At 46.0% G+C, this 8881-nt stretch overlaps 1 long non-coding RNA gene across 1 annotated transcript; it reads right to left on the bottom strand.

Annotated features, from left to right (window-relative positions):
- Positions 1 to 4282: 4282 nt before the first annotated feature.
- Positions 4283 to 8542, bottom strand: LOC119952496. The gene is made up of 3 exons (XR_005457876.1): positions 8464 to 8542; positions 7294 to 7382; positions 4283 to 4951 (listed from the first exon to the last, which is right to left on the bottom strand). It is a non-coding gene; the product is annotated as an uncharacterized LOC119952496 (long non-coding RNA).
- Positions 8543 to 8881: the final 339 nt, after the last annotated feature.

The following is an 8881-nucleotide window of genomic DNA, read 5'->3' on the forward strand; positions in this document are numbered from 1 at the left end:
AAGCCCTTTACTTGCGAAGCATCCATATTTCACATGGATCTCATGTGGATCCCATCTGAAGACCGTGTGCACCATCACTCATGGAATTGCCCCCCCTCCATGAGTGATTCACATTCCACCACCCATGTATTATACGCTTCCTATCTCGCCTACTGTGACCATCACCATATCCTCTGCAGCCCAGTACAGAGCCCACCACACCCAGGGCCACCAGCTGTAAGGCAGACCTGTAAACCAAGCTGTGGACTGCATGTCATCCATGACTTCTTTCCATTTTGTCGCAGGAATGCCTGCACTCTCGGACTCTTGTCTGCCAGCCCCAGAACCTAAATGGGAGCATTCAGATAGTTTTTTTTCCAAAGAGGACTATGGATGACAGTGATCCAACCCATAATCTGTTATCTGCTTGAATCCCTTTCCAGTAATACATGTGCTATCCCTTAGACCTCCTTGTTTGTCTATGTTTCATTCAGCCTTGTCAGGGTGCAGCTTTCCCCTGTTGGCTCTTCTCTCTACCCTCCATTGTTCTCATCTTCTTCCTTGCCCCTCTGCCTACTATTGTGAGCTCTTGCCCTTCACCCCCTCCATGCACAGCCCTCATTTTACATTGCTCCCCTAGTTTTTGCACTTCCCCTACACACCCTGCCTTGCACAGCCCTCCTTCCACATTGCACCCCTTGGCTTCATCAGACCACCATACCCCTCACCTTGCACCACACCTCCAGTTGAACATCAGACCACCATACACAGCTCAGCAGTCTGCAGATATCTGGACAGCAGTGTCAGTGCAGGCTGAATGTCCCCAGAGAGGCCATCATCAATTTATGTGCCATGTTGAAGGACAAGCCAAGATCCATGTGGGTTAGTGAACACCTCCCAGGCTGTGGCCCATTGGCGCATCAAATAGGTGACCATTGCATTGCTCTCGCGGGTCAGTGATAACGTGCAGTACTGAACTGACGTGAACAATCAGGTGGAGAGTTCCTTCGGCTTTAGAGCCATCGCTGTATTCCGCCAGCTGAAAGTTGTCATTGACTGCACACATATAAGATTTTGACAGACCTGAAGCAGCCTTCGGCAACAGGAAGGGTTTCCTGTCCATTAATGTGCAACTGGCCATCCAAAACCAGCTCCTTCAGGACTGTGCATGCTTCCCAGGAAGCAGCCACAACATCAAATATTTTGACAGTCCCAAGCGGCAGAGCAGTTCCAGCCATCTGCACACCGTCAGGAATCCTGTGAGAAACCCTCGCACTGCAGCGAAGGAGAGGGTACAATGCCCATCATGGAATCATCTGAGTGACCATCGAACAGGCCATTGTGCTGCGGAAGATGAAATTCAGGTGCCGAGACTAATCCAGTGGGGCCCTTCAGTCTGGCCCAGTGAGGGTCTCTCATATCATGGCGGTCTGCTGTGTTCTGCACAAGCTAGGGCTGCAGTCTTATATGATGAGTAAATGAGGAAATCAATGATCCTACTCCTCATCTGACAAGGAGATGTGGAGGACGCTGCTGAGCAGGTGCAACAGCATGAGCCTCTTTTAAAAAAATAAATTTAGAGTACCCAATAATTTTTTCCAATTAAGGGACAATTTAGCGTGGCTAATCCACCTACCCTGCACATCTTTGGGTTGTGGGGTGAAACCCACGCAGACACGGGGAGAATGTGCAAAAGCATGAGCCTCTTGAGTAGCACATCAAAGACAGAAATTCCTCACAAAAACATCTTTGCTATGGTCCTGCTCCTTCAGCTAGCACTGCCAGCAACAGAAAGCAATTACCCACAAATTCAGCTGTACGTTGATCCTCTCAGCTCCCTAACATGCAGGAAGCAGGGGAATTCCCCAGGGATTTGATTAGAGAGGGGAGCTCACCTTGGTGAGGCTGAGCAGATTTGTGTAAGCAAGTGACTGTCCATCCCCTCGCCAGTGTACTCTTTGGATTCATACCAGTCTATATGTGAACAAAGAGTGATATGTGTTCTCGTGTCACTCAGGGTCTGCCTATGCAAGAACAAAGGTAAAGAAACAAATGAATCTTCCTCAAAATCTATAATCTTTCCAAATGAGGTACATTCATCACTGGTGACATCCCCTACTCTTAATTTTTCCCTTGCTTGTTTTAAAGGAATTGACTGATTCTAGGGTGTGTATATCCAAAGCCTTGCTGTATCTCTTTAAGTGACTGTGCTTCATGTGCAGTAAATGTCAGCAAGCAACTTTTTCAGTGGAGTTGTTAATGCTTGACAAGGACTCACTCGTTGCAAAGAACTGCACACTGTGCTTCAGTTGGTAATTAACCTGTCCAGTGTGGTATAGAACAGGAAAGGTCTGAGGGTTGATCGCCGTCAAAATGCTGTTTGAGTTGCTAGAAATAGTCTCAACACCCCTTGAGACCTGCAACCTCTGTACAGAATTCAGCCAATTGAATGAAGTCTGGCTGTTTAATGGGAGGACTGAGCTCTTTTGCACCTAATGGCAAGTGAGATATCATTCTGTTTGGTATAAATGTTATGATTGATTGCCCTTGATATTGCTCTGCATAGTGTGTGAATAATACTCGTTTCCCGGGCACTTGGGAGGATGGAGCCTCAGTGTTATGTTTTCCTGATCTCCTACTCTCCGGAATGACCCGGATTTTTGCAACTGAGCAGACGTGCACTGTGGTCCCAGGTTCAGTACTCCCAGCACTCCGCCATTAATATTTCCACCTCAGACATGTTCAATAATAACCCGAGACCTGTCTTTGGCCAGTGATCCCTCCTGATAACAAGGTGGAAACAGCCAAAATATATTCCGGACATATATTTGCAGAGACCCAATGGACGTACAACCCGACTTAATTTACTCATCTTTGTTCCTACAGCCGGTGAATCATACTGAATTTGGATTCACTATATCAGCTGGCCTCCAGTGCCTCATCCAAATAGGTGATCTCAGTTGACATTTGTTTGCTCATCACAGAAAATAAATCAACTCTCGGAGATCCATAGTCTATTAGTAACACACTGACCCGGTACATTTATCCATCGTGGAGGAGGTTCCATGAACATTTCCATCCTCACTGATTGGGAATCGCAACATGTGAGTGCAAAAGGCAAGGCTGAAGAATTTGCAACCATCTTCAGCCGGAGATGTTGAGGGGATGATACATCTCTCTGCCTCCTCCTGAAGTCCCCAACATCACAGAAACAGCCCTCAGTCAATTCCATTCACATCATTTGATACCAAGAAGGGACTCAGCACACGAGAAACAGCAAAGACTATAGGCCCTGAAAACATCCTGGTTGCAGGGCTGAAGACTTGTGCTCCAGAACAAGCTATGCCTCAAGCCATGCTGTTGCAGTCCTACTACAACACCCTCATCTATCTGACAAGGTGGAAATGTGCACAGATATGTAATGCCAACAAAAGCAGGATTAATCCAATCTGGCCGATTACACCCCAATCAGTCTATGCCTAATCACCTATAGAGTGATGGAAAATATCATTGAAAGTGCTCTCAAGTGGCAGTTACAGCAATATCCTGCTCACCATTGGTCAGTTTGGGTTCTCCTTACAGCCTTGGCCTAAACATGAAAAAAAGAGTTGAATTCCAGAAATTTCCACAACACCTTGGGCAAGTGCGTGGCCAACTCCAGCCCCATTCAAGTTGGGGGCGAGATTTTACTAAAAAGGAACAAAGTCCCACAGCGAGCTCGTTTAGCCGTGTGTTTCCTGGCACTTGCAGTGCCGAGAAACAGATTGGTACAAAACATGACTCACGTTTGATAAGGGGCCTCTGCAAGGAACGCATGGCTGGGGCTTGCACATAGCCCCTGGGATTGCACATAGCCCCGTTTTCTACACTGGGGAGCTCCACTCGCCAGAACTCCTCAGTATAGCGAGGAGGAGCCGACGCGCCCACCCCCCCCCCCCCCCCCCTCCCCCCCCAAGCCGCAACACATTCTGGGAGGGTTGCCGCAACACACAATGGGAGGGTTCTTGGCCCCCCCACTGTGGGGAATTTACTGCCCATTCCTAATTGCCCTTGAGGGGGTATTTAAGAGTCAACCACATTGCTGTTGGTCTGGAGTCATATATAGACCAGACCAGGCAAGGGTGGCAGATTTCCTTCCCTAAAGGACATTAACGAACTGGACAAGATTTTACGACAATCGCCAATTGTTTCATGATCATCATAAGATTTTTTATTCCATATTTTTATTGAATTAACATTTCACCATCTGCCGTGGTGGGATTTAAACCTGGGACTCCAGAGTTGTACTCTGGGTCTCTGGATTACTGGTCCAGGGACAATACCACTATGCCACTGCCTCCCCCTTTTATTATTAACAGTAATTATAATTAAACTGACAGAAATATTTAATACCTCTTTCCCAACCAGCCGTTTCTAACTGCCCTCTCCTCTTTGATTCAGATGGGTGTCTTCCACTTAATATCTTTCTCAGGGTTAGATCTTCAGTCGGGTACTTCCTTTTCCTTCAACTTGTAATGATCTTCACTTCAGACTCAATGATACAGCAAGCAACTGGCAGCAGAGAGAGGGAGAAAACACAGCTCCGCTTCCTTCGAGGGTTGAGAGGCTTCTGGCAGGTTTTCTTTGAAAAAACCACCTCGCAAGAACTAATCGCTGACTGTCCCTGGCCAACCCGTTGGTTGCCAGTTAACCAACTGAACTGATTCCCTCCCAAGCTGGTGCCGAATACTGTCGGCAGCAACGAGTCTGGTTCTCCTCTCCAAAATACAAAACCTAGGAACACACTGTCCTGGCAAGCACTTTTCTGCTTAAAGGCACATCGTAATTATGAGTCCATGGATCAAAAATAGTGAAACAAAATGTAATACAATACAATAAATGGGAACAAAGGAAATAAACAGGAGGAACTCTTACAAAATTAAATGGATTGAAAACGGAAAGTGCTGGAAATACTCAGCAAGTTTGGCAGCATCTGTGGGAAGAAACAGAGTTAATGATTCAAATTGAATATGACTTCTTCAGAACTGAAATAAATTAACGTTCCAAGTATCTATTATGCCCTTCACTATTTTATAAAAGAAAAACCCCCATTCTTCAAAGCCCATTCAAAGCATTTTAATCCCATGAAGCAATTAATCGATTATAAAAACAAACAGACTTATAATCATAACCCCTCATCACAGATTACTAATCCTTTATTAAACATCTGTGAATTGTCAATCAAAAAGTGAAGTTAGAATCCCCCTCTAGATAATGAAAGGCTATGGAAAGCAACCAAGCATTATTATTTTTTAATTTAAAGTGCCCAATTCTTTTTTTCCCAATTGAGGGGCAATTTAGCACAGCAAATCCACCTACCCTGCACATTTTTTGGGTTGTGGGGGTGGGACCCTCGCAGACACAGAGAGAATGTGCAAACTCCACACGGACAGTGACCCAGGGCTGGGACTGAACCTGGCACTGTTGCAGTGTTAACCATTGCGCCATCATGCTGCCCTATACAACCAAGCATTAATAATGACATAATAATACCCTTTGAGGTAATGTCAACAAACAGCTATTGTAACTTCGAGACAAAGTGCCATTTCAGGCGGTTTTAGCTGGGGGTTTCTCTTCGGCTCTGTCGGCGAGTTCCCCATCGTACCTCACCATACCTAACCACACTTTGTCACTTTTTTGGGCCCAGGGGAGTTGCTCTCTGCGATAGCCCACACTTTGAATTTTTTCGATCACTGGTGGAGCTGAACCCGCTGGCCAGACTGGCTCTTCAGAGATCGGACCACCACTTTGAATGGGTAACCCATCTCTAAGTGAGCTTGAGGGTCTCCCACATCCATGGGCAATGTCACCCCTCACACAAATGGACATTACCCTATATCTCCCAAGGGGCGTCGCTGAGGGCCCTCATTTTCAGGCTTTCCAGGCCCCCTTTCATGCCCCTGCCTTCCAGGACCCCCACCCTTCACCCCCCCCCCCCAAACCTGCCGGAGGTCCCTTCATACCCACCCTTCACACCCTTCGCATCCCTCATTTCATGGGCATGGACCCCCTCAGGTCTGGACCCTTGGCAGTGCTCTTGCCAGCCTGGCAGTACCACCTGAGCACATTGGAAGTGCCAGGGGTGGTGACATGGTGCCATCCTGGCAATGCCAAGGTTCCCAGGTGCCAAGGGAAGAGCTAGGGGGCACCTTGCCCTTTCCCTGACCACCCAGGAGCCCCTAATGGCCTGGGAGGACTCCCAGATGCCATTCCACCTGGTCCACCTTTGCACGGACCAGTACTGAATGGTGCCAGATGAGGTCTCCTGTTGAGGCCGATAGATGCCAGGAGCCACTTAGATCCAACATCAGCTCTGCGAGACTGGGTCTGCCCACTGTGGATGGGATCCAGATCGCGACACCTTGCAACATCCGGTTAGATCTTGGAAGGCACAACAGCCGTCAGAAAGTCTGGAAGAGGCCTCCGTGGAATTTACTGGCCACGTCCCCATTCCGATTCCAGCGGAGCGCAGCCAGTAGATCATGGCAAATAAATTAAAAAATCTCACGTGTACAGGCTATATTTTTTAATTAAAAGAAATTGGGATTTTAATAACTTCACAGCTTGCATTTTTAAAATTCTTTGACGTTTTAATATCTTTAAAGGGCTGAGGATTTAAGTAACGTCACAGCTTGACAGTTCTATTGACCTTATCAAGAGCATTTATGCCTACTCTTAAAATTCTTAACACCATCACAAAAAGTTAAATGCCTTACTACAACCAAACTGGGGTCTGTTTGAACTCAGTTCAGATGACTCTGATGAGTTTGGGTTTCTCCCATGCATGAGTCACACTCCAACATCTTTCCTGTACCAGCAAAAATGAGGGCCGGAATTCTACGGCCATTGGGATTCTCTGTTCCTGCTGACAGCCAAACCCTGTCCATGGGTTGCCTGGTGGCATTTGGTAGCTACAACAGGAAATCCCATTGACATGTGACGGAAGTAGAGAATCCCGCTGTCAGTGAACACGCAGCTGGAGGACCGGAGAATCCAGCCCAAGATCTATCAGAAATAGGGGCGAGACTTCCAGATCCAGGTCCTGCCTGCTGTTTTTAAAGTCTGTGGAGTCTTAATGACTCTGAGAAAATCCAGGCTTTAGGATTGATCGCATAATCTGTTTGAACAGCCCCATCCACTTTTTTCTTCAACAAATGAAGATAATGTTGAATTCATTCACACCATATTCTGAACTGGTGCCACCTCTGCGCAAAGCACCAACTCCAGTTATCAAAGTAAACAGTTGAATTTCTAATTATCTAAACATTGAGTTACCTTTCAACAGCTTTTCATATCTTTCGATCTTTCCAATTTTCTTTCATGGAATTTATCCATTTTGACAAAAATAAACTCATGATCCAGCCCTTCAAGAATTGGAAAATAAAAAAATTACGGAGAACTGTTAATTGCAGAATTCATAGAACATAGAAAAATACAGCACAGAACAGGCCCTTCGGCCCACGATGTTGTGCCAAACTTTTGTCCAATTCCTTCTCATAACAGCCACAGGGCAGCACGGTAGCATTGTGGACAGCACAATCGCTTCACAGCTCCAGGATCCCAGGTTCGATTCCGGCTTGGGTCACTGTCTGTGCGGAGTCTGCACATCCTCCCCGTATGTGCGTGGGTTTCCTCCGGGTGCTCCGGTTTCCTCCCACAGTCACAAAGATGTGCAGGTTAGGTGGATTGGCCATGATAAATTGCCCTTAGTGTCCAAAATTGCCCTTAGTGTTGGGTGGGGTGACTGGGTTATGGGGATAGGGTGGAGGTGTGGACCTTGGGTAGGGTGCTCTTTCCAAGAGCCGGTGCAGACTCGATGGGCCGAATGGCCTCCTTCTGTACTGTAAATTCTATAATTCTACCAAGTTTTGTTTGTAAGTGTCCATTTTGTTTTTAATCCCCTTAAAATACTACCTTCTCCTTGGATTCACTGTTGGAAAAGTCAGAACATAAGGGTGTTCTTTCCTGCTTGAACTCTGCTCGCCGTGTCGAAACACTGATGTCAGCAAAAAGCTTTGCATGTGCAGGCCAGAGAGTCTGACATGAAGGAAATGATAGGGGGAAGTAAGTTGTACCGAGCCAAAACACTGCTCAGCAGACAACTAGATTTACAACCAGCGTTCAGCTGAAGGAAAGCAGTTCTTTGTCATGACAGGTTTTATATTTTTCACTTCACATCTACAAGGCAGGAAGAAGATAAATTGAGATTCATTTCCAAATTTAATCAGTAGCTCAATAAAATCAGTCGGTGTAACCAGAAACCTGCATTAAAAACAATCCAAACTCATTTAAAAGAAGGTGGGGCAACAGTTTAGAATCCAGAATTAATCAATCAATACTGCAGGTGAAAGAATGGCCTACAGGGACATTACTGTTGCCCTAAGATCATTGTCTTGGACTGTTTCCCAATTGGAAATTGTGATTATGTTGTGTCTGTAATCTTACCTTGCTGTTGGGGAGGTTTGAGACCAGCTTGCTGGGCATGGGAAGCTGAGGGATAGCTCAGATTGGAAGGAAGTAAATCCTGGTGACAGAAAGCAAGCAAAATTAGAAGGCAAGTGTAACGAAGGTGGGCATCAGTTCGGCTTAGAATACAGAATAATGTTAAAAAGACAAGTTAAGAGCACGCTATCTGAATGCGCGCAGTATCCACAACAAGATAGATAATTTCAACGCATAAATAAAGGTAAATGGGTATGATGTAATTTTTACTGCACAAACATGGCTACTGGGTGACCAAAACTGGGAAGTGAATATTCAAGGATATTTGACATTTAGGAATGACAGACAAAAGAGAAAAGGAAGGTAGTGTTGTCTTGACAATGTCATGTTCTGCAGACTGGCCGAAGTGAATGATGAACTA

Source organism: Scyliorhinus canicula, chromosome 17 (genome assembly GCF_902713615.1).
Source record: "Scyliorhinus canicula chromosome 17, sScyCan1.1, whole genome shotgun sequence".
In the NCBI taxonomy this organism is placed as follows: domain Eukaryota; kingdom Metazoa; phylum Chordata; class Chondrichthyes; order Carcharhiniformes; family Scyliorhinidae; genus Scyliorhinus; species Scyliorhinus canicula.